This window comes from Mustela lutreola, chromosome 5 (assembly GCF_030435805.1).
Source record: "Mustela lutreola isolate mMusLut2 chromosome 5, mMusLut2.pri, whole genome shotgun sequence".
In the NCBI taxonomy this organism is placed as follows: Eukaryota; Metazoa; Chordata; class Mammalia; order Carnivora; family Mustelidae; genus Mustela; species Mustela lutreola.
The window spans coordinates 91,523,056-91,546,167 of record NC_081294.1 but is presented as its reverse complement, the minus strand read 5'-3'; the positions used below and the strand labels follow the sequence as shown (position 1 = coordinate 91,546,167).

The following is a 23,112-nucleotide window of genomic DNA, read 5'->3' as shown; positions in this document are numbered from 1 at the left end:
CACTCATAGTTGGCTCAGTACATTGGAAAGAGCTCCCCAACCTAGAGGGTTTTTCTCTGAACTTCTGGCACATCTGACTCTTTAATAGGGCATTCCAATATTCTATCAGATCTGCTGCTTCTGGGTGAGTTGCCTTATGGTAGGACCAACAGAACCTGTAGTGATGTACCCTTTCCACTGACACACATACTTCGCTGCAAACTCTGTTCCTTCATGAAAGGCAATGTTATGCAGGATCTCGTGAAGATAAAATCAGGAATTCTATCAGTAAGTCCTCAGATAGTGGGCAGGGAAGGCAAATGCATATGAAGGATGTGTTTTTCTCTTAAGACAGTTTTTCTTTTCTCTCCAGGATGGTATGTCTAAAGACATGGAGAGTGGCATTAACCTCTGTAATTTTGCCTAAGGTATGGGATTGCTTCTATGTTAAGCTTTCTACTTGTTTGATTAACTTGTTTATTGTTTCATAATTATGGAATTCCCACAATGTGTTAAACTTTTATGCTTTATGGGAAAATATCTACATTACACAATAGACTTCTGTCCCTAATGCTCAGGCTCTGATGATGAGACAAGTGCATTCACGTCTTTTGCAAATTTTGTATTTTTGAGGGCCCTGTGTTTACATCCAGTCACCCTAGGACATAGAAGATCTGATGGGCATACAACAAAGGATTTGTTTTGTTGTTGTCTGGTGGAACTAATTAAATACATGGATGGACAAACAAGTCAAATCTGTATGCTCTTGTAATTCATCCAAGAAATCCCAAGAGAATGAGAATACTGATGTCTTGTTATCAATCACCCTGGCTCTCCCCGATCTAGGTAAATAAGCATAATAAAATTTTTTTTTTTTGCTTATTGTTCATACACTGATGACCCAGAATTTTTTTTTTTTTTTGTACTGGGGAAAGAATTCATATTCCTATGTCTAAAAATATCCCAAATACTTAGTACTAAGCAGATCCATGCTACAGGCATAAAAATAAGATAAAAGTACTGAAGATAACATGGCATTCAGGATTCAACACAAGGAAATCAAGACAGTGGCTGTACTCCCCCAAGAGAGATCCATGTGGGCAGGAACACACACATTCTTTTCACATAGGAGGGGAAACGGGTGCTGATTTAAAGATACACAATACCATGTAGGCAGTTCTTTCCTGAATTCACTTTTGGGGACTAGGTGTAGGAAAGGTGTTCTCTAAATCAGGCAGGTCCAAGTTTTATTGATCACACTGAGGCCTTTAGGGTAGAAAGTGAGGCTAGCCTTATGGGGATACAGTGGTATTTCTACTGGCTGCCTTGCTCCAAACCAACTAAATTAACCTCTCTGTGCCTCAATTTCCTCATCTGTAAAATAAGAACAATAATAGGAACCTTCCTCACGAGCTAGTTATAAGAACTTAATAATACATGTACAGTACTTAGAATACCACCTTGCTCATAATAAATACTCAGTAAGTGTTAGCTGTCATCACCACCACCATCATCATCATGATCATTATCTTCATTCCGTGTGTATCCTCCCTGGTATGAAGGTAAATTGAACTTTAATAAATATGACTCCATTGACTTGTACTCCAACAAACTGAAGGAGTCCAGATGGCCTAAAGTGATCAAGATTTCCCATAACTGATTTTTGTAATTATTAGCTAATTTTCTTGCATATTTTTCTTGATACTATTTCTGAGAAAAGGTGTTATGCATTGAATTCCGTCCTCAGAAAGATGCTGAAGTCCTGACTACTCATATCTCAGAAGATAACCTTATTTTTAAAAAAAAATATTTTATTTTTTTATTTGACAGAGATCACAAGTAGGCAGAGAGGCAGGCAGAGAGAGAGAGGATGGGGAAGCAGGCTCCCTGCTGAGAAGAAAGCCTGATGCGGGGCTCCATCCCAAGACTCTGAGATCATGACCTGAGCCAAAGGCAGAGGCTTTAACCCACTGAGCCTGTTAGGCACCCAGGAAGATAACCTTATTTGTAAATGGGGTTACTACAGATGTAATTAGTTAAGGTGAAGTCTTGCTGGAGCAGGGTGGGCCCCTACTCCAAGGTGACTGCATCCTTATAAGGAGAGGGAACTATGGGCATAAGAATGCATAGAGGGGAGATGATATAAAGACATACTAGACAAGATGGCCATGTGATGATGGAGGCACAGACTGAAATAATGCATCTTCAAGGCAGGGGATGCCAAGGATTGCTGGCAAGTGCAGAAGCTAGAAGAGGCCCAGAAGGAGTCTCTCCTACAAGTTTCAGAGGGACCATGAAGTTCCTGATACCTTGATTTTGGACCTTGAGACTCCAGAACTGTGAAACAATAAATTTCTGTTATGTTAAGCTACACAGTTTGTGGTACTCTGTTACAGTAGCCCTAGGAAATAATACAGAAGGGGATGGAAAAAATACCACTGAGGGGATAATATATCATTTGGACTTAATCAAACAGATCACTGGAAGTTTAAGGTGAGGTTCAAATGCAGAAGTTGTCACTTATGCATTCTCTGACTGTTTTGACAAAATCCTACCAATCTAGTCTCCCCTCCCCCCATTCTATTGTATCTCCAAGATCTTTCTGCAGGAAGACTTTTCCTTCTCATTGTATAAGTGGTGGGCTTACAGACATACATTTTTCCTATCAGACATTTGTTTGTTTTTGTTTTTGTTTTTTTAAGATTTTATTTATTTATTTGACAGAGAGAGAAAGTGAGAGAGAGAGACCACAAGTAGGCAGAGAAGCAGGCAGAGAGAGAGAGAAGCAGGCTCCCCGCAGAGCAGAGAGCCCCATGCGGTGCTCGATCCCAGGACCCCGAGATTATGACCTGTGCCGAAGGCAGAGGCTTAAACCACTGAGCCACCCAGATGCCCCCCATCAGACATTTGAACAAACCTCCTCAAATTCTGTGCCACACCAGTTCATTGGCTCATTCATTCATTCCTGTTTTGTTTTGTTGTTGTTCTTGTTTTTTGCATCAGAGCCAAGTGCCAAAGCAACAAGGAGCCTTGTTTAGATGGCCCAGAGTCACAGCCATTACTGCTCCTGTGGGTCTTTAGAAAAGAGGGGACATTCCTGGTCATTTGTGCTCTTTCCTCACTATGATTCTTTCCTCCCCACCCTCACCCAACTTTAATATCACTTGATTATTTTCAGAGCAAAGGCAGCCTCTTTTTGCAGTAGGCATCAGCTAGATTCTGCACCCCTCCCCATATATACACTATTTTCCCAGTTCTAAAAATAGCTATTGGACACATATCATTTGTCAGAATGAGTCTAATCTTTCCACGGTTACCATCTCACATCCAGGGTGGCCAGGCCAAGATTTGTCGTCAAATACTTTTTTTCCTGAGGATCTGGAAAATCTTTCCAGAGCTACCAGTAAGTCCTATTTTTACTTTGTACAAATGACCACAGAGTGAAATTCAAAATTCCACTGATGCCTAACCTGAAAGTAAAAGAAGAGGAAAAATGTATAAAAGTGTCTATAACTCATTAGCTAATTTTCTTCCATTGAGTCCTGAATTACTACTCCTCGGTTCCACAGGATGGTAAAGTTTTGTCCAAGTCAGCAGGTGTGTGTGTGGTGTTCATGACTATTTCCAAAAATACATTCTTCCAAAACTTGAGGTAAGCATTACATTGTTTTCATCAGTAAAAATGAATGACCACGTGTCCTCCTGATTTCACTGTGCTATTTTGTGATGTATGTTAAATACAAAAGTAGCTTCAAAAATATGCAGTGTGCTTTTTCAAGGGTCTGGAGCAAGGGCATGAACAAGGGCATGTGCCTATGCATCGAGCAGGATGATACTTTGGATATTTTTAAAAAGAGAGCTGTTGGAGTAGCTTGTTTCTTCTGTTCCCTGATTAAATCTTGATTAAAATCAGTGCTGCAGTTGTAGAATGAGAAGCAGTCTTCTCTTTCCTTTCCCTACTGTAGGTAACATCACTTGATTACTTGAGACAGTTAAAGGTGCTTTCGTAGTAGAAGGACAACAAGATAAATGGGCAGGCATTTCCATAGTAACAGCAAAGCACTCTGGGAGACAGAGCGGCTTGGGGGCGGAGCTACATGGTCCAGGATTTCCGCTCCCATGGCAACAGCAGGGTGTCGGGTGGGGATGAACAGGGTACAAAACTTAGCAAAGGTCCATTTGGTGGAGACAATGTATAATCAGAGTTGTCATCTATTTTAAAACCCAAAGTTAAATAAATCAAATTTGAGACACAAGCTGATGCAAAACATTTAAAATACACTGTATAGCCACTGAAAATTTCTGAAGCATAAGCACAAATAGTTCAAGAACTATCCAATTGTGACGACTTGTTAGTTTAAAAAAATCCAATTACCAAGATTTTTGTCCCAGAGTAGTTGCAGAAAATTACACAATTAGAGCAATTTTTCTCAGCTGCTCCACTACAGGAAACTCAAGTAATTATACAAAAATAGTGTAAAACAGTTTTCACAACTGTAAGTTAGATTTCTGTTTCTTTAGAAGAAATTCTGTTTTTCTCTGTGGATAACCATCTCAACCCAAAATGGAAGACAGACCACAGTGAAAAGAGAAAGAAGAGCTAAAAGACGAGTAAAGAACATAGAAAAAGGTAAGTCAACGACTAAATGACTAGGAGAAGCTGACAAAACTCAGAAAGACCTAAGACCCAACATCCCAACAAAACGAGTAAAAGAAATCTGACACAAAACCGAATTACTCCTGCTTTTATTAACCTCAGAGTTAAAGTATTTGAAGGTCCCCTTTGACCTACACAAAATTATAATGTATTCAGGAAGCTCACCATCCACTGAGGAATAAACATTATTTTCTATCCAGGCCTTTTGAGTCAGGTTTACACCAGTAAGAGGGAAGATTTAAAATTATCTGGTGACTTGGGGATAGCTTTATTACTGATCAAGCCCACTAAGGTAAATTTTTCTGTTTGTACCTGCTCTTTTTTAAGAATACCTGTTACCTGGAAATATTTACTGAGGTTTTACTGAGTGGGAACTATGCTTTTGGAAAACAGATATTAATGATTTAACCCAGTTCCTTTCCTGGGCTGTCTATTCCCTAATTGAACTCTGAGCCCAGTAGGGTTTGGATGTCAAAGGTCATTTAAGAATTTGAAGGATCTGGCCCCAGAGTCTCAGAAAGATTGATGTCTATTGCCAAGTATCCTATATCTGGAAAAGGAGGTTTGCTTTAGGAACATATAAGGGATAGTCTCCCTAGCACCAGCAGCCATAATCTGGGAGCAGTCCTCTTCCCCTACCATCCACACAGTTAGCAGTATTGTTCCGTGATCCTGATTTCCTGTCTAGAGTTGACTGATCTAAGAATGGACACTTAATACCAGTTTGGCTAGTCACATTCATTACCTAGGATTTTGAGATTCTGGATTCAGAGTCAGTCTCTCACCAGTGACTAAAGCTGCAAGATATGGAATTTCAGAACTGTCAGTGACGGCGTTTTTTGTCATATAGATGAAACTCAATGGAAAAGAATAAAAGCACCAGAGAAGAGCAGGGACAGACAAGAAGTAGAGACCTGATTTACATGATGTTCAAGCCCCAGTATAGATGTTTCTCAAGTCCAGTAGAAACTGCATTTCCTATAACTTGAATGTATCTGCCAAGTAATTCTTCCTTCCCCACTTTTTTTTTGCTCAAGCTAGCTCAGACTGGGTTTCTACCTCTTGCAACTCGGTCTTCTAATAATGTAACAGCCTGTCCCCAAATGCTCAAAAAACAGAATAAAAGGGGGGGGGGAAGTGGAACAATTACTTATAAAACACATCCTGGGAATAAAGCAGGGATACAAAAAGCAACTGCAGAGTTTTACTTTACATGCAATGCAGTGGCTTGTGAGAAAGCAAAGGAGTTTCAGAAGCCACTTGACCAGAAAATCATCAGAAGGAATAAGACCAGCTGGAGTGAAAATGCAACGAAAATCAGAAGGTGGCATCTTTTCTACGTGTGGAGGATGATAAGAATTTGAGCTGATATCCTAACTGAAGCGTTTTGCCTTATGTTGTCCACTGTAAGATGTGTTATATAGGCTCTTTAAAATTTCGAGGAACAGTTACACAGGAGACTAGTCCAACATCTAGATAATAGGAACTCTCAAAAGAGAAAACAGGGGCGCCTGGGTGGCTCAGTGGGTTAAGCCTCTGCCTTCAGTCTCAGGGTCCTGGGATTGAGCCCCACATCAGGCTCTCTGCTCAGTGGGGAGCCTGCTCCCCCCCACACCTGCCTCTCTGCCTACTTGTGATCTCTCTCAGAGTGTCAAATAAATAAATAAATAAATAAATAAAATCTTTTAAAAAAAGAGAGAACAGAGAACATAAAAGGGAAATTATGATTCAAGATAATTCTTCTGGACAGAAAAACTTGAGTTTCCACATTGAATGTGCTCATTGAGAGTCCAGCACAAGGGACGGCTATAATCTTTTTCAAAACATAGTAATTACTGGGAATTTCAGAACACTGGGGTCAAAGAGAGAATCTTAAATATTTCTGGAGAAAAGGAACAGAAACAGATGTTATGTATCAGGAATCAGTATCAGGAATCAGAACTTCTGCTAATTCAAGAGCAACTGTGTGGGAAAAATGCCTTCAAAACTGTTTCCCAACTATATTGAGCCCCATTACCAACCACATAGATGTGTAGAATGAATATATTTTAGATCTGCAAGATCTTAAAAGTATAATTTCCCCACATATTTTCTAAGGAAACTATTGAGGGAGGTATTCCATTCAGAAAGAAATACATGGAGAAAGGGAAGACGACGACAGAGGTGGGACTATGGGGGATCCTGGGATGACAGCTGTGCACCAGGTTGAGAGGGCCACTAGTCCACATCACAGTGTTTCCAAAATTGGTTACCCTTGTTCTGAGTCCATAATCACCCTTCCCTCCAAGAGTGCAAAAGAAAGGTATACTGGAAGTTGGTAGAACTGTATTAGTTATCTACTGCTATGCAATGAATTAACACAAACATGGTGGTCTAAAACAAGATACGTTGATCATCTTCCAGTTTCTAAGGGTCTTGGATCTAGATACAGCTTTGCTGGGTACTCTGCTCAGGGTCTCACAAATCTAAAATCAAGGCATCAGCTACAGGCAGGTTCTTTTCTAGAACTAGGGCTCCCTTATGGTTGTTAGCAGATTTTAGGTCCTTGTGGTTATAGGACTGAAATCTAGTGGTTTTTTTTTTTGTTTGTTTGTTTGTTTTTTTTTTTTTTTGCTGGTTGTCACCTGGGACTGCTTTTAGCTCCCAGAAGTCACCTACAGTTCCTAGTGTGTGGCCCTCTGATGACCTGGCAGCTTACTTCTTAAAAACCTATAGAAGACTCTCTCTCAGAGGAAAATGAAGTCTTTTATAATGTTATCTACTCAAGGGAGTGGCTATCCCATCACCTTTGCTGTATTCTATTGGTTAGAAGAAAGTCACTGTTTCTGTCTACCCTCAAGGCTAGGTACCCTCTGTCTATCCTCATGAAAGACATGTCATGTCTACCAGGACATGACCCATGAGGGGCCACCTGAAGGTGTGTCTGCCACAGGAACTACTATTCTAACTGATTCGATACACAGTGATGATGATACATGACTGCAAATGAGTGATAAACTGTTTTCTAACATGAATGGTTGCATCAAAATCTAGAGTTCTTCTAATTATCATATTCAGGAAATATGGCTGTAATGCAAGAAAAAACATCTACCCAAATAGGAATTATCTTGTATATACATGGGTCCTTTCACTGAAAATTATGTGTGTGAGAATTGCCATGTTTTCTAGTATAGGACTAAGCTATCATTTTAATTGCTGTATAGTATTCTATTGCATAGAATAATTATGGATATCTATTCTTATCTATCCATTCTATGGTTGATGAATGTTTACTTAGCTTCTCATTTTTGGCTTTTATGAATACCACTGTTTATGAACACCTTTTGTGTGTGTTTTGGTATACCTATATAATTTGTTAAACTGACACTAACACACGTAAAAATCAATTAAAAATATAATATTTAATGGCAAAATATTGAAAGCTATTCCCCTGAGATCAGAAGTGAGATTAAGATATATGATATTGCTTCAACATTTTATTAGTGATTCAGGGTACTACGAATGCCTAAAAAATATTTAAGAGGTAAAAGGATGAGAGAAGAAAAAAAATTAAACTGTCATTATTTTCAGAATGCATAATTTGTGTATGGAAATCTAAAAAGTACAGAAAAAGTATTGTAACTAATAAGTGAATTTACCAAGGTCAATATATAAGGTCAGTTGTATTTATGCCGGCAATTAACAATGAACACGTTTAATGTTTAGAAGTGAGTCAAACAAAGGATGTATAAGACTTCTACCCAAAACATATGAAATATACTGAGATAAATAAGACCTATTACCAATTCAGAGCTATATTTATGGGCTTAAAGATTGAATCTTGTTAAGATGTCAGTTTGACCTTCTGACCCATAGGTTCCATACAACCCCCACCAAACTCCTGGGAGGTTGGGTGTGAGGAGGTTGCCAACCGATTCTAAAGCTTATATGAAAATTTGAAGGGTCAAGAATAGCAATTACATACTCAGCAAAGAGCAAAATGGAGGACATTATACTACCAGATTTCAAAAAATGTCAGGAAAGTACCGTAATTAAGTTAATGGGTCGTAAAGGCATGAGAATGAACAAACGTCTAGACCAATAAAAGGGAATACAGCGCCCAGAAATAGACCCACATATTTACAATCACTTAATTTAAGACAAAGGTGCCACCACAATTGAGTGGGAGAAAAGAGTGTTTTTGCAATAAGATATTGAGAAACTAGATGTTCACAGAGAGGAAAGTTGAAAACTGAACCTGTTCTCATACTGTGCACAAAAATTAATTTGAGGTGGATCACAGATTGGTAAGTGAAAGCTAAAACAAGCTCTCAGAAGACAACACAGGAGAACATGGCAAGGGGGAGGAAGATGTCTTAGAACCAAAAGGCATTAAACATGAAAAAAATGGATAAACTGTATTTCATTAAAATTAAGAACTTCTGTCCATCAAAAGCCATCCTTAAAAACATGAACAAGCAAGCCAAAGAACAGGAGAAGATAACTGCAATCCATACATGCAACAAAGGACTCCTTTCTCCAGTATAAAAAGTACTCCTACAAATAAGTGACCGGTAATCCAAATGGAAAATGAGAAAGACCTGAACAGGCACTTCATCAAAAAGAAGCTTTCATCCTGAGCATGTGAAAAGGTGCTTATCATTACAAACTAAAAAGGTGTTTAACATAATTACAAATTAAAACTGCAAAACGACAACACATTCACCAGAAGCACGAAAATGAATCAAAACAAAACAAAACAACACGCCGACAAAATATCACTGACAGTTCCAAGTACTGGGGGGTGATGCAGAGCCCTCTGAAACTATTTTTATGCCCTGCTAGTGGGAGTGCAAACTTGTCCAGGCTTAGAAACGAACTGGGTAGTACCTAATAAAATATATGTATACCCAACAACCCTGAAACCTCCTTCTTAGGAATAAACCAATCAAAATGCATACATATGCACACCAAAACATTCTGAATTTCCTCAAACTAATCGAGTGTTTATTTTTATCCATTACATGGATAATCCATAGATCAGTAAAATCAGAGCTTGCTGGGGGTGATGTAAGTTCAGGGTCTTGGACACCTTTGTGTGTATTCAGAGAAAACCCTGCCTCCGGGAAGGCAGGAGACGGCAAAGGGCTTTCCTTCTAATACTCTCCTGCTGGTTAAAGCTGGTGGGGAGTCATCATACCATCCTGATTCTGGCTGTGTACAGCCAGAATGTTTGCTTTTCTACCTTATTTGCAGCTCCCTAGATTCAGTTCCCTCTTTAGGGCCTAAACTCTTCATTCTCAGGCCCCCTTTCTAATGGTCAAGTGCTCCGTCTTAAGTGCGGCTTTGATGCTGGGAGACATCATCTTCCGCTCAACATATTTTCTCCCTCTGTGACTCTAAGGAGAAAACTTGCCACGTGGAAGTGAGCTCCATAGTGGAGGATGTAGTAAAGTGGATTAGCAAGAACCTGCAGGGACCCTAAGTAACTGCACTCCACTTCAAAGACCATTGGCCCACCGAGCCCTCCTTTAACTCATGGCCTTGCATCTAAAGATTAGGCTCCCCTAGAATATTCTGAAGTGGCTACTGAAGAATCTTGTGAAGTCAAGACACAAAGAGCCATTCTGTTCTCAGAAATGCCTACATTTATATGACTGTGAGTCTCGCACTTTCAGATTCTCTCTCCTGCTCTCTATCCTGCTGATTTCAATCCGGCGGGACGGCCACATGGCTTTGTGCTCCGTACCGCACATGTGCATATGGCGCATGCTAAATATAAATGCTGTTTGGCAGGATCCTCTTTTCTCTTCCTTTGTTTCTGAAAATGTAGGGAAGAAAATGTGTAATGTGTGCCCTCTCCAAAAGGAGAGACACTTTGAGGAAGTGGAATTTTCTTGACAACAAGCTATACATTTAACATATCATTTCGGCTATGGCAGTAGGGGCAGTGGCGACTGTCCGGAGCTTTGTCTCATTGAGGTGGCTCAGCTGGTTGGTCCAACTCTCTTCAACGGGGGTCGGGCAACTCCCTAAATTGCCGTACCATCTGACTGAGCTTTCAGGGCCTGGTTTTGAAACCTTCCCAGTGCCTCCTACTCACATCCCCACACTGGGTCAGTTTGTGCCACAATGACAAACCACTCAGAGCCCTCAGTAGCACAACATAACCAATCTTTTATTTTCTATTCAGGCTACATGTCCAGTGGCAGGTGGCTGTTGGGATCTGCTTATCACAGGCAACCACACTGAGAACAAGGGAGGTTTTCTCTTGCAATGTATCTCCACCGTCATTGTGGCTGTTGGGCAAGAATGTGGCAAGTCACACTCCCTGGAAGTGACCCACATCACTACGGCTCTCTGTTGGACAAAGCAAGTGCCAAGCTTTGCCTGACTTCAGAGAAGAGCAGGAGGTATATCCCTCAGGTGCCTGAAGGCAGAGGCTGTGAGTACTTTGCTAGAGCATGAATGACTATCATGTGTCCTGCCAGAAATAGGAAAAACTACAGAGAATTGCTCATGCTATACTGTTGAGACACTAGGTACTTTCTGGTTGCACCAATGGTGCCACTGAGGGAAGAGAGCAAGATCCACAAGGTTGAAGCTATTCTATCAAACAGTGCTTAGATTTTGAAGAAATATCATAACTTAAAGAGACTTGCATTGGGGATGCAAGTAAGGCAGGGGACACAGAGCACACAGTTGCTTGCTCCCCATTTAGTCTCAGGAGCTGGGCCAAGGTCAGACACACACTGTCACCTCCAGAGTGGAACAAATGTGAAACCTGGGTAAAATGCCCCTGGAGCCTTTAGGAGTTGCCCTGCTTCCTGCTCCCTCTGCCAGGCTTCCCAGCAACCCCATGGGCTCCGCTCCTGTCAGTTGAGCCTGGTCTGACTTCTCTTGCTGGTCACAGGGCCCTTAGCAAAGCTGTGACTGCAGGGAGTGTGGCCTGTTAGATCTTAAGGACTGTGGAAAATCCCAGAGCCACTTAGCAGGTGAAGAATCATAAGTGTGTCTGTGTCAGCTTCGAGGGCCTAACATGGCTGGACTGATTGCAGTGAGTCTAGGAAAAACCCGAAGGAGGATTTCTGATTCAGAGGGCAGTTGAGAGAGCCTTGCCTAGTGACCTGATCATAGCTGGCAGGGGGCCACTCCAGGGGAGGCAGCCGGCTTGCTGCTTCTCTTGGCCTGTCCCAGACAGATCACTCTCTGTAGCCGTAGAAGAGAGCGCAAGAGAAGAGCAGTTGGGCTCTCTGGAGAAACTGAGGGGCGGCAGCAAGACTGATGTGACTGTCCCTGACGGCCTGGCTCAACGGGAATCTCAGCAATTTTTAGCAGGATTCTGCTAATGAATGTGGAACTGAGGGACTGGCAGCTCCATTTCCTCTGGTATTAACATTTTTTACTTTATTTTAATGAGGAAAATGAGATTCTTCTCGGTTTCCTATCACTGAACCCGGTTTGGGAGGGTATGACATTTAACAACAGTCCTTTGAAAAATATTAAGCATTATACAAATATGAGGAATTGTTGCCGTCATTATTCTGATGAGGCGCACACGCAGGTTTGAATTGGCCTTAATATTGAAGGGATATTGAAGGGATTAGGAGGGGCTCTGTAACTACTGGGTAGTGATCAGGATGGCCTTCATAAAATGGGCCAACTAATCTGGCCATATTAAATCCATTTTGAGAAGCTAAACACCCAAACTCTGAGTCAATAAATGGCAAATGCAGACGTAGATCATAAAACTTGATCATTTCACATCAGATGCAACACTCTCATAAATTATAAAATATGCCCCGTGATTAATTCTCATTCCAGGCCGTAACTTGATTATCTTGCGGGTGAAAGGAGGAAATGGCTTTGGGCACCAGAAGTGGTCCTAAATTTCTCCATACATATATGCAGCCATCCAGGTGGAGGGGGCCTGCTGCTCTGCGGCGAACTTGAGGATGGGTCCAGGTAATTGAGGAGCAAAAGATATGGGGGTCCTTCAATCAGCTCCTAAAAGCTTTGAGAAACTGCATTTCAGTCTTACTGGTTTGGATGAACTGGGAGTTTCGGGTCAGCATGAACTAGTGAAAATGTGAATTACAAAGTATTTTGAAAGACATCCACTTGAACTGTTTTCCAAGCATAAAAAAATGCAAAACTAATGCACAGGAGACTGAGGACAAATCTGATCCATCTAAGCCTTCTTAATTACCCTAATTATTATTTGCATGCAAATGATACTACTCTAAAACAGGTGATTCTTCCAGTAAGTCTACTGTTGGCCTTTTAATTTTTAAAAGATGAACTCATTTAGGAAGTCCTTTTTTTAATTGTTCAGAAGAAAACCCTCAGCTGTATTGAGGAAGATGAGCCCCACAATTTGGGGTAGGCTTGTACAGGATGGGAGCCTTCGGGAAGCTTCCCTTGTCTCACTGTCCCCTGTGTGGTGGGCAGAGGCCACACAGCTTTGAGGAATGCAAAACTACCCACTCTTCTGGATAACAAAGCCAAATATTGATTCGTTAAAGACAAACCCTTATAACTAACTAAATTGTTTATACACCTTGTTTCCTCCCCCGCAAACCGAACCAGGGCAGTTCTAGGCAACAAGGTAGAGTAGCTAGAGCTCTTACTGAGATACTTTATCCTTCCAGGTTTTAGTTACCTTGCTTGGCCCTTCGTTTCCCTCCGTATTCTCTCTACTTTCTCTCAGGCAAGTACACAGCAAGACCAAGTCCTCTGAGGACAAAGCTCAAGAGCATTTTACTCATCTCTGTAATCCTGTTGTCCCTTCGAGGGTCTGTGACAGAGTAATGTCTCAGTACACGATCGCTACATGAGTGAATCAATGCAGCCATCCGTTAGCTATTAGGGCTGATAAACAAATGCACATGAAGCAAAAATACTGATAGTGGATTAATATCTTGGGCATTATAAAGGGAATCATCCTTAAACCCAGGGAAATGAATTCTTTGGATTTCAGTCAGCAGAAGGTACAGGTGAACACTTTCACCCTGGGTGGGTGATGGTTGATTCTGCTCATGTAGGTACAAGCTTTCTCTAAGAATAACAGCAACAAACATTACTACTACCAGTTATCAAGAACCTAGAGGTGTCAAAAATGTGATATACCAATACTTCATGTGGTCATCACAGTAACAACTTGAAATAGTTATCTTTCTTTTATAGAACGGGAAATTGATGTCAAGTTAAGTACTTGCCAAAGTCACAGCGACTCAGTAGGGGTTTAAAGTACCAAGTTTTGATGTGCCTGGGTGGCTCAGTTGGTTAAGCAACTGCCTTCGGCTCAGGTCATGAACCTAGAGCCTTGGGGTTGAGCCCCGCAATGGGCTCCCTGCTCATTGGGGGGTCTACTTCTCCCTCTGCCCTTCACCCCACTTGTGTTCTCTCCCTCCCTCTCTCACTCTCTCTCTTTCAAATAAATAAAACCTTAAAAAGTAGCAGGTTCTGACTGATCCCAAATCAGTCTTTCTTCCATGTCACTACTCCATCCATTCTTTCTATAATTTGAACTTACTGAACGTTTGCTCAAATGAATACACCTTTAGCCTGCTCCATTTGAGATCCCAACGGAATCCCAAATAGTCTAATTCCATGATAATCATTGTCATCAGCCTGTATCTGCTAAACACATATTACAAGCAAGGCACTAAGTTCTAAAACAAACAGGCATTCATAACCCACTCCTGTTCCCAGAATCGGGATTCCATGTCAATTTCTTTCTTATCTGTGAATACCACTCTTTAAATATATGATACTTTTCATATGAATAAACTTGGAAGTCAGAAATAAATTCTTTCTCAGACCACATCCAGATGTTCTGGTTATTGTAGCCACAGCCCATGGCTCTTGCTATCAAAGGATCTGCAATTCACTTAGAGACATAGCATTTATGTTTATAAATAAACAAAAGTGTAAATGCATTTATGACACATCCAAATTAGAGTGCAAATGATAAATACCAGCAGAGTTCGGAGAAGGAAGAGTTTAATGGACTAGAGCAATTAGAAAGGGTTTTCACAGTGGCAATAATAATACGAATGCAGAGTAGCGATGACAGACGACAATAAGCAGTCTCATTCCCTACATCTGCATCCAATGGGCAGTTTTTACTTAATTTTGGCTGCAGACCTGGCCACAAAAAGCCCTTACATGGCAATTCTTTGCATCTCAAATTTCCTTTGATATTAAATATGTAAATCACTGTACATTTGCTTTATAAAAAGCAAAAAATATTTTCTCAGCCAGTGGAATTTGTAATTTCAGGATATTGGAGAGTTAAATGCTATCGCTAGCTGGACCAGAGGCCTGAATAGACTTTCCACTAATAATAAATTGGCAATCACACATCAATATAGAGAGAATCAAAGGTCAATCTTTCAGTTCAAACTGTGATAGAACAGGCATGCCTAGGTGGCTCAGTGGGGTTAAGCATCTCCCTTAGGCTCAGGTCATGATCTGAGGGTCCTAGATGGAGCTCCATCCGGCTCCCTGCTCAGCGGGAAGTCTGCTTCTCCCTCTCCCTCTGTCATCTCTTTCCCTCTCCCTCTCTGACTTGTTTATGCTCTCTCTCTCTCACTCAAATAAGTAACTATAATTAAAAAAAATTTAAAAATAAAAAGTTATGAGAATGTTCTTTATGAATAATATTCTAGCCATCTAAATAGATGGGATATTCATCAAAATTTTGGTTTTTCTTTTTTCCGATATTTCCATTTTATACACACACACACACACACACATTTTTTTGTGTTTTCTTTTTAAAAGAATTGCCTCTACTCTCTACTTTGCTTTGTCTGTGGGGGCCTGGCCTGAAATAAATGTATTACAGAGCCCCCAGGTTTTTATTTTGTTTTAAATGAAATACCATCTATTAGGTGAGATAGTGCAGGATGTCACCTTTTTTACTATTGATAATCCAGAAGTTTTTCTGGGAGTTGTAGGACCCATTATTTGAGCCCAGCATTTCTAAATGTGTGCTCTACAGAGCATTAATCTCAGGACATACTTCACACTTGAATGGGTTCCATGCTCAATTAGGTTTGGGAAATGTCCTTCACTTGGAAGTTTGCAATCAATGCAGAGTAGGCTCTGGTAAGTCCCGTTGTAGGGAAACCTTTTAAACTTTGCTCAGCTCGGTGTTTCTTCAAGTTATTTGACTACAAACAATCCCTGTTCCCTTCTCTACTCCCCTCTTCTTCCCCACAAAGACACCTGTTACACTCAAGGATCACTCAGGACTCTGGAAGATGGGAACCATGCTAGCTATTTTACTGGAGATAATGTAATATAAGAAATTGGTAACAGGTGCTGCAGTCCTAAAAAACATGAAGGAGGACACTGACAGATCCCAGAGATAATAACCCTGAAATAAGGGAATAGGTTGGCTTATCAAAAACTTGGAGGGGCGTCTGGGTGGCTCAGTGGTTTAAGCCTCTGCCTTCAGCTCAGGTCATGATCTCAGGGTCCTGGGATCGAGCCCCGCATCGGGCTCTCTGCTCAGCAGGGAGCCTGCTTCCCCCCCTCTCTCTGCCTGCCTCTCTGCCTACTTGTGATCTCTCTCTATCAAATAAATAAATAAAAATCTTTAAAAACAAAAACAAAAACTTGGAACTCAGAAGAGGGGCGTGGCAGAGCTGGCACTGCACCTCTCAGTAAGGGGCATCGCCCAACTGCTGCTTTAGTTCAGGACCTTAAAGGCAGAGCTCCTGACACCTGGGAGCTTAGGAAGCTGGGGTTTAGCTGTTGGTTTTGCTGAGTGCAGTGTGATGAGGCTGGTTCTGGAAGTGTAGAAAGAAGCCAACCATGGAAAACACTTGCTGCTACACCAACTTCCGGTGCCTGGGGTGAAGGGTCACAGGTGGAGTGATACTGCAGGAACAGCCAGCAAGCAGAGAGGAAGGAGGCTGTGCATTCTGCCTCCTCCTGCCTTCCAATTTCTCTCTAGCACCCTCTATTGGCAGGATCTAACATAGGGCCAGTCAACAAAGGAGAAATATGGCTTGCACAGTGCCTACCTTAGTACAGCAATGGGGGTGTGGAACTCAAATAATAATAGTAATGACACATTATACAGTAATATGATGGCTTAATACTTATCAATACTTAATACTTTAGCTATTCAGTGGACATGTACAGACTTCTACCCATATTTGAACTCCAACAGAGTAACCTTAATGATGTTATGCTTTGGCCTAGTGAGATGCAAATATCCATGAATATGATATTTGCAAATAAGAATAAAAGTGTTCCCACTCTCCCAAATAGGGTGCCAGGAAGTCCGGAAAGTCACTATTTCCACCTCTGGGAAATGTTAATTCTTGCTCAAATTCAGTCATGAACCCATTAGAATATCTGTTCACTAAAGACTAAATTATAAAGTTATCTGCCACCAAAAAACCTATGGAAAATCCTGAAGATAATGAAACAGAAAGGAAAATATACATTTGCTTAGAAACATCTGAAAATTTGTTGGGAAGTGTGTTAGAAAATACCATAGTTTTAACTACAACTTTTTTTTTTTTTTTCAGGTTAATTGAGACATCAAGCTTCTAGGTCTTACTCGAGTGTAGTTATTCATAAGATAAAGTGGAGCACTGCCAAGTCACTGGTGAGTTTAAGCTGTGCAGATAATGAGTACATAAAATTTACTTTGGTCACTTTTTTTTGGTGGCAGGCGGCGGGGGGGGGGGGCTGTGCTCATTCTAATCCCAACTTTGCAGGTAGAAATTACCTACCTTTGATTAAGGGCATTTAAAATTGAGTATCTTGGGGGTCGCCTGGGAGGCTCAGTGGGTTAAGGCCTCTGCTTACGGCTCGGGTCATGATCCCAGGGTCCTGGGATCAAGCCCCCGTTGGGCTCTCTGCTCAGCAGGGAGCCTACTTCCTCTTCTCTCTCTGCCTGCCTCTCTGCCTACTTGTGATCTCTGTCTGTCAAATAAATAAATAAATAATCTTAAAAAATTTTTTTATCTCAGGCTTCCAGTTATGTAATGAATATGTCATGAGAACAAAAGGCACAACACATGTGTATGATATGGTGACACTGTAATATGGTGACACTGTAACAGCATTATACAACGACAGACGGTAGTTATACTCATGGTGTATGTAGCCTACCACAGGGAGAAGCTGAATCACTATGTTGTACATGTGAAACTAAGGTACCATTGGGTGTCAACCACACTCAAATAAAAAACAAAATATGTAGCATGTGCCTAAACACCTTACAGTTACTTCATTAAAGATTAGTCCTGAGTTCCAAGGTAAAGATTTCCAATGGTGGCACTATTGACACAAAGAACCCTGGTAACCAACTTTGCAAAATGGAGGCTGTTTTGCTCTCTGGGTGTCATAATGTTCTTTCTATCAGAAACAGAAGCAGCTTTTAAAAATGTGAAGCATGACCTTTTGTGCACACCCTGTGCTTTCACAGTGTTCTATCTTTCTTGTAGGACTTCTAGGGGATTACAAGAAACTAAGCGACCCATTAGACTCTTATCACAGTTCTTGACTACTGGCTAGGGGACTTTGGTTTGGTTGTCTTATCTTCTAGAGTTGGATACCACAGATTGTCCATCATGAATTCTTACCCTCATTGAGCCTCTTTCTCAGGCACCATAGCCAAGTGGCTTATTCCTTTCATTATTTTTTTGTGTTCTCAGAGATTTCAGGATGGCTGAACAAACTGGAGAGAGAAAGAGTAAGTTGCTTTTTTTGAAACTGTGATTCTTGGGATAAAGAAGATGTGATCCTGTACACAATTGAATATTTCTTAGCCATCAGAAAGGGTGAATACCCTATTCTTGCATCAACATGGATGGGACTGGAGGAGATTACGCTGAGTGAAATAAATCAAGCTGAGAAAGTCACTTATCATATGGTTTCACTTACTTGTGGTATGTAACAAATAACATGGAGGACATTAGGAGAAGAAAGGGAAAAATGAAGGGGGGAGAATCAGAGGGGAGAGGAACCATGAGAAACTGTGGACTCCAAGAAACAAACTGAGGGTTTTAAAAGGGAGGGAGGTAGGGGGAAAGGTTGGCCCACTGATGGGTATTAAGGAGGGCACGTATTGCATGGAGCACTGGGTGTTATACATAAACAATGAATCTTGGAAAACTACATCAAAAACTAATGGTGTACTGTATGGTGACTAATATTAATATAATAAAAAATAATTAAAAAAAGAGAATTATTTCATACTTCATTCTCCGACTGTAAGTTCCTTTAGAGATACCCGTATTTCAGCCATGTTCATGAAAGAAACTTATCAAAAGAAATGACTTATCTACATATTTGCTAATTCAGCTCATGAGTCTCTGTTTTCCTCCTTTTTTCTTTTCAGAGCTGCTGAATTAACACTATAATAAGCGCCCACTCCATGCCTACCCCTGTGCTGGGTATTGGAAATCGAGGGATGAACAGGGCAACGTTCCTTCCTAGTTGGGGGAGACAGGCAATAGCCAAGTATGCATCGTGGCAAAGGGTATGGACTAAATCAACAGGGTGAGGAAACAGAGACTGTGTTGGGGACAAATGCCACTTCTCATATGGTGACAGGAAAGACTCCTCCAAGAAGGCTGAGGTGAGATGTGGAGCATGGGGAGGAACCAGCTACATGAGGATCTGGGATGAACACTCAAACCAGAGGGAAACAAATGTAAAGACTCAAGGGAGGAGTGTGCTCCTCCCACCCAATAGGCTGCATGTTCTGAGATGATACTCCTAAGAGGCTCCTCTATTAAGCCCATGTGAGAAAGATGGATGGGGGAAGGCTGGGAAATAATCCTCCGGTCACCTGCTAATGCCTGAACATATAATTGGTGCTTCTTGTTGATAGATGTGTTCTAAGTGCCCTACATACATGCTGGGGTCTGGGAGATTTTCTGGAAATCTCCCTCCATAGTCAAATTTTTCAAGAACTAAAAATAACAAATTGGCAATCTACCTACACGTGTTCTTTTGTAGCATCCAAGGACACTACCATAGCATGATGGATAATATTATGAGCTGTCTCTGTTACTTGATGATTTGTGTTATAAAAGTGAAGCAGTTTCTTCGTGGTGAAATGCTTAGTGGAAGGAACAGTATTTCCAGGCTCACTATCTAGTTACATTTTTTTCCCTGCTTTTCAATTCTGTTTTTTCCTTCATAAACAAGTACGTACAAACAACATACTCTCATAGAAAGAGCAAGGATCTCTGCCTTTTGCTGCCATATAAGAAGGAGGGTTAGAGGCAAAGAGGTTCTGACAGATACTTTCTCAATCCTGGCACACAGGTTAATATGAAAAATGGATATTGATGGGACATATGTGGCTGGGACATATGTGGGATGGGACATATGAAGGAAAGACATCCTTCAACGGCCACCTTCCCCTTGGCTCCAGCTCCACCCCATGAGGTCTCAAAGGTATAGAAAAAAAGGCCAAGTGCACACATGATCTTTATTACTCCTCAGGTGTTCAACTGAACACTGGTATGGTCCTTTGCAGACCTAGACTTGACCCCATGATAGCCTCTTTCTTGTGTCTCACTGCAATTTATTTCTAGTCAGCTGTCACAAGGCTACATTTGTAGTCCACTGGCTTATGCTGGAGGTAGGCTTTGTGGCCTAGAATGGTTAGAGTGGATGGTCTCCTGGGAGCTTCTTCTGTAGGTCCCAGTCTAAACCTTTGTCATTTTTACTCTGTTGGTGAGAAAGGTCCAAGCAATGGGGAGAGAGAAATACTATTTCTACCTCAGGGCCCAGCATAGCGCTCATCTGATCTGCTCAGTCCACGCCTCTTTCACAACCTGGATGACATCCAGGTGGTGGGGCTGGTCTGCCTCACCATGCTGGTAGAGGCTGAATGACTTCGACATGAATGTATTTCCACCTTTAGTGAACGTCACTTGTTTGCATCCTTTCTAAATATTCACTTTCAGATCTAATTTTACATTTCTTTTTCTTCAGGAATGCTCCTTAAATTGTGTAAGATTTAGGTCCCACAAAGCTGGGGCCTGTTTCTACACACCAGTGTGGCGTCCCCGGAAACAACTGAAGGTCACATCTCTGAAGACATGTAGGCACTGAGAGGAAAGAGTGGGCTGTCGGTACAGAATTAAACTATCTGCAACATCAGGGCCTCAAGACTAGGCGATACTATTTCAGCATCTTTTAGAAAGCATTAACACAAGGAAGGATGAATGGTTGTAAAAAGGAAACAGAGAACTATAGTGTGTCTTCCACCCAGATTCTCCAATTGTTAATATTCTATAACATTTGCCTTATCAATCTCCCTCTCTCCTTCCACACACACACATACACACAGGCACGCACATGCACATCTTGTTTTTCCTCATCTCCTTGAGAGTGGATGCCAGACAAATGACCCATTACCCCTGAACACTTCAGTGTATATTTATTAAACAAAACATATCCTCTACTAAAAGTTTAATGTTCCCATCAAAGTCAGGAAATCAGTACCACTTTTATGCAAACATAATTCAGAGATGCCATTACAATTTCACCCATGTTCACAGCAATGTTCTTTATGCCATGAGAGTCCAAACCACAATCACATGTCTTGAGCTGCCATTTCTTTATAGTTTCTTTTAGCTGGGGACAGTTCCTCAGTGTCTCATCGCCCTTCAAGCCTTTCATCATTTTGAAGTGTCCAAGCCAGTGACTTTGTAGAATGTCCCTAAATTTGGATTTGTCTGATTCTTCATCAGGAAGAGATTAACATACTGAAGCTTTCCCAGGAGTATCACAGAAGTGGGAGTATGCATACAATGCTGATTTGTTCCATTATTGGTGATGTGAACTCTTTTCATTTGGTTAAGATATTATTTTCTGTAAAATTAATAAGTACTTCGTGGGGTGCTACTCTGAGACTGTGTAAATATCTTGTTTCTTGTAAATTTTTCACTCACTAGCTTAAGCATTCATCCGCGATTTCTACCTAAATCAATTATTACCACCAAAACCAATTTCCCTAATTCCAGCATTCCCTCTATATTTATTAGTTGACAATATGCTATAGACTTTTTTCTTTACCCTATTTACTTATGTATTTATTTATTTATGTATGGACACATGGATTCCTACTTTATTCAATGTGTCATAATCTAATACCATAATTATTTATTATAATGCTCAATTTTCCCCAGATTTGGCTAGTGAGAGCCCCCTCAGCTAGACACCTCTAGCCTTTTAACATGTCCCATTATTATTTCTTTTAAAAGATTTTATTTATTTATTTGACAGAGAGATCACAAGTAGGCAGAGAGGCAGGCAGAGAGAGAGGAAGGGAAGCAGGCCCCCTGCTGAGCAGAGAGCCCGATGCGGCACTTGATCCCAGGACCCTGAGATCATGACCCGAGCCGAAGGCAGTGGCTCAACCCACTGAGCCACCCAGGCGCCCCTGTCCCTATTATTCTTTCTCCTTCTATTATTATCTCCTATTATTCTCTTACCTTCTGGCCCAAGATGTCCTATCTTGGACTATTTTGTCCAGTCCTGGAAGCAGCCATTTCTCCAAGGAAATTCCTTTCATTGGAAAATGATATTTAAAAACCAAGTCATGGGGACTAGGTGTGCTTGTTGCTATGGGGGTGTTGCTTCTAGGTCTTCTCAATAGACAGCTAGAAAATAGGTGTGTGTGTGTGTGTGTGTGTGTGTGTATGTGTGTGTGTATTCTCTATCTCTGTCTCTCACACATACAGATATACATGCACCTATACTCATTTCTGTATTTTTCTATCTCTATATACTAAAAACATTAGTTTATACAGATACCTCCAGTCATAATCTGACACCTAATGGTTTCTGGCCTTCCCCTTTTCCATATATGAAGACAGTAAGAGTCCTTGTCTTATTATCCTCAGTCCTGTATCTTCTCAGTCCCTTGTATGTAATTAATCTCCAGATCACAGGTACCATCTCCTTAGTCCTATACTAGTGACTCATGCCAAATGAGAATTACCATCCCCACTATGGACCTGTTGAGAGTTTCCCTGTTCCAGCCCTAGTGGTTCTTAGATCAAGAGCTACCCTTCTCCTGGCTCTGGTTGATCACTGGTTTAGAGTTCTCCACTGGCTCAGCATGTGGCTGGCAGCAGCCTCCACTGACTGAAAGCCCTTCCCCAGCGTGGTTGCATGTGGGCCAGGAGCTCCCTTTACTCCAATGATGCATCTGACAAGAATTAAGATTTCTCCTTCCTATTTACCCCCTTGTGTGCTGGCTGAGAATTCCCCATGGCATTGTTAGCTTACTAGTCAAGAGTAAACCCTCAGACTCAAAAGTGTGTCAACACATGCTGCTTGTGCACTGGACAGAGAGCTTCAATAACTGATAATGCTTGGTAAACTAGGGGAATCTAACCAACATGTTAAGGTATCCATCCACCGTTTGTGGGTCGGGAAGGGAAATTCAATAGATGATGGTAGAGGGTAATTATGATAGAGAAATAAAATCATTTTAGGCTTAA

The 23,112-nt window shown here is 41.1% G+C and overlaps 1 long non-coding RNA gene across 4 annotated transcripts in view; it reads right to left on the bottom strand.

The window, feature by feature from the left end:
* The window catches only part of LOC131832273 (uncharacterized), a 65,679-nt gene that overhangs the window by 30,385 nt on the left and 12,182 nt on the right, over window positions 1-23,112 (bottom strand). The window contains exon 1 of one of the 4 annotated variants that reach the window (XR_009353972.1): window positions 2,897-3,043. The exons of the other annotated variants lie outside the window; for them this stretch is intronic. This is a non-coding gene — a long non-coding RNA (uncharacterized LOC131832273). Of the gene's footprint in view, window positions 1-2,896; window positions 3,044-23,112 lie in introns of those variants that run through there. 4 annotated transcript variants of the gene reach the window in all.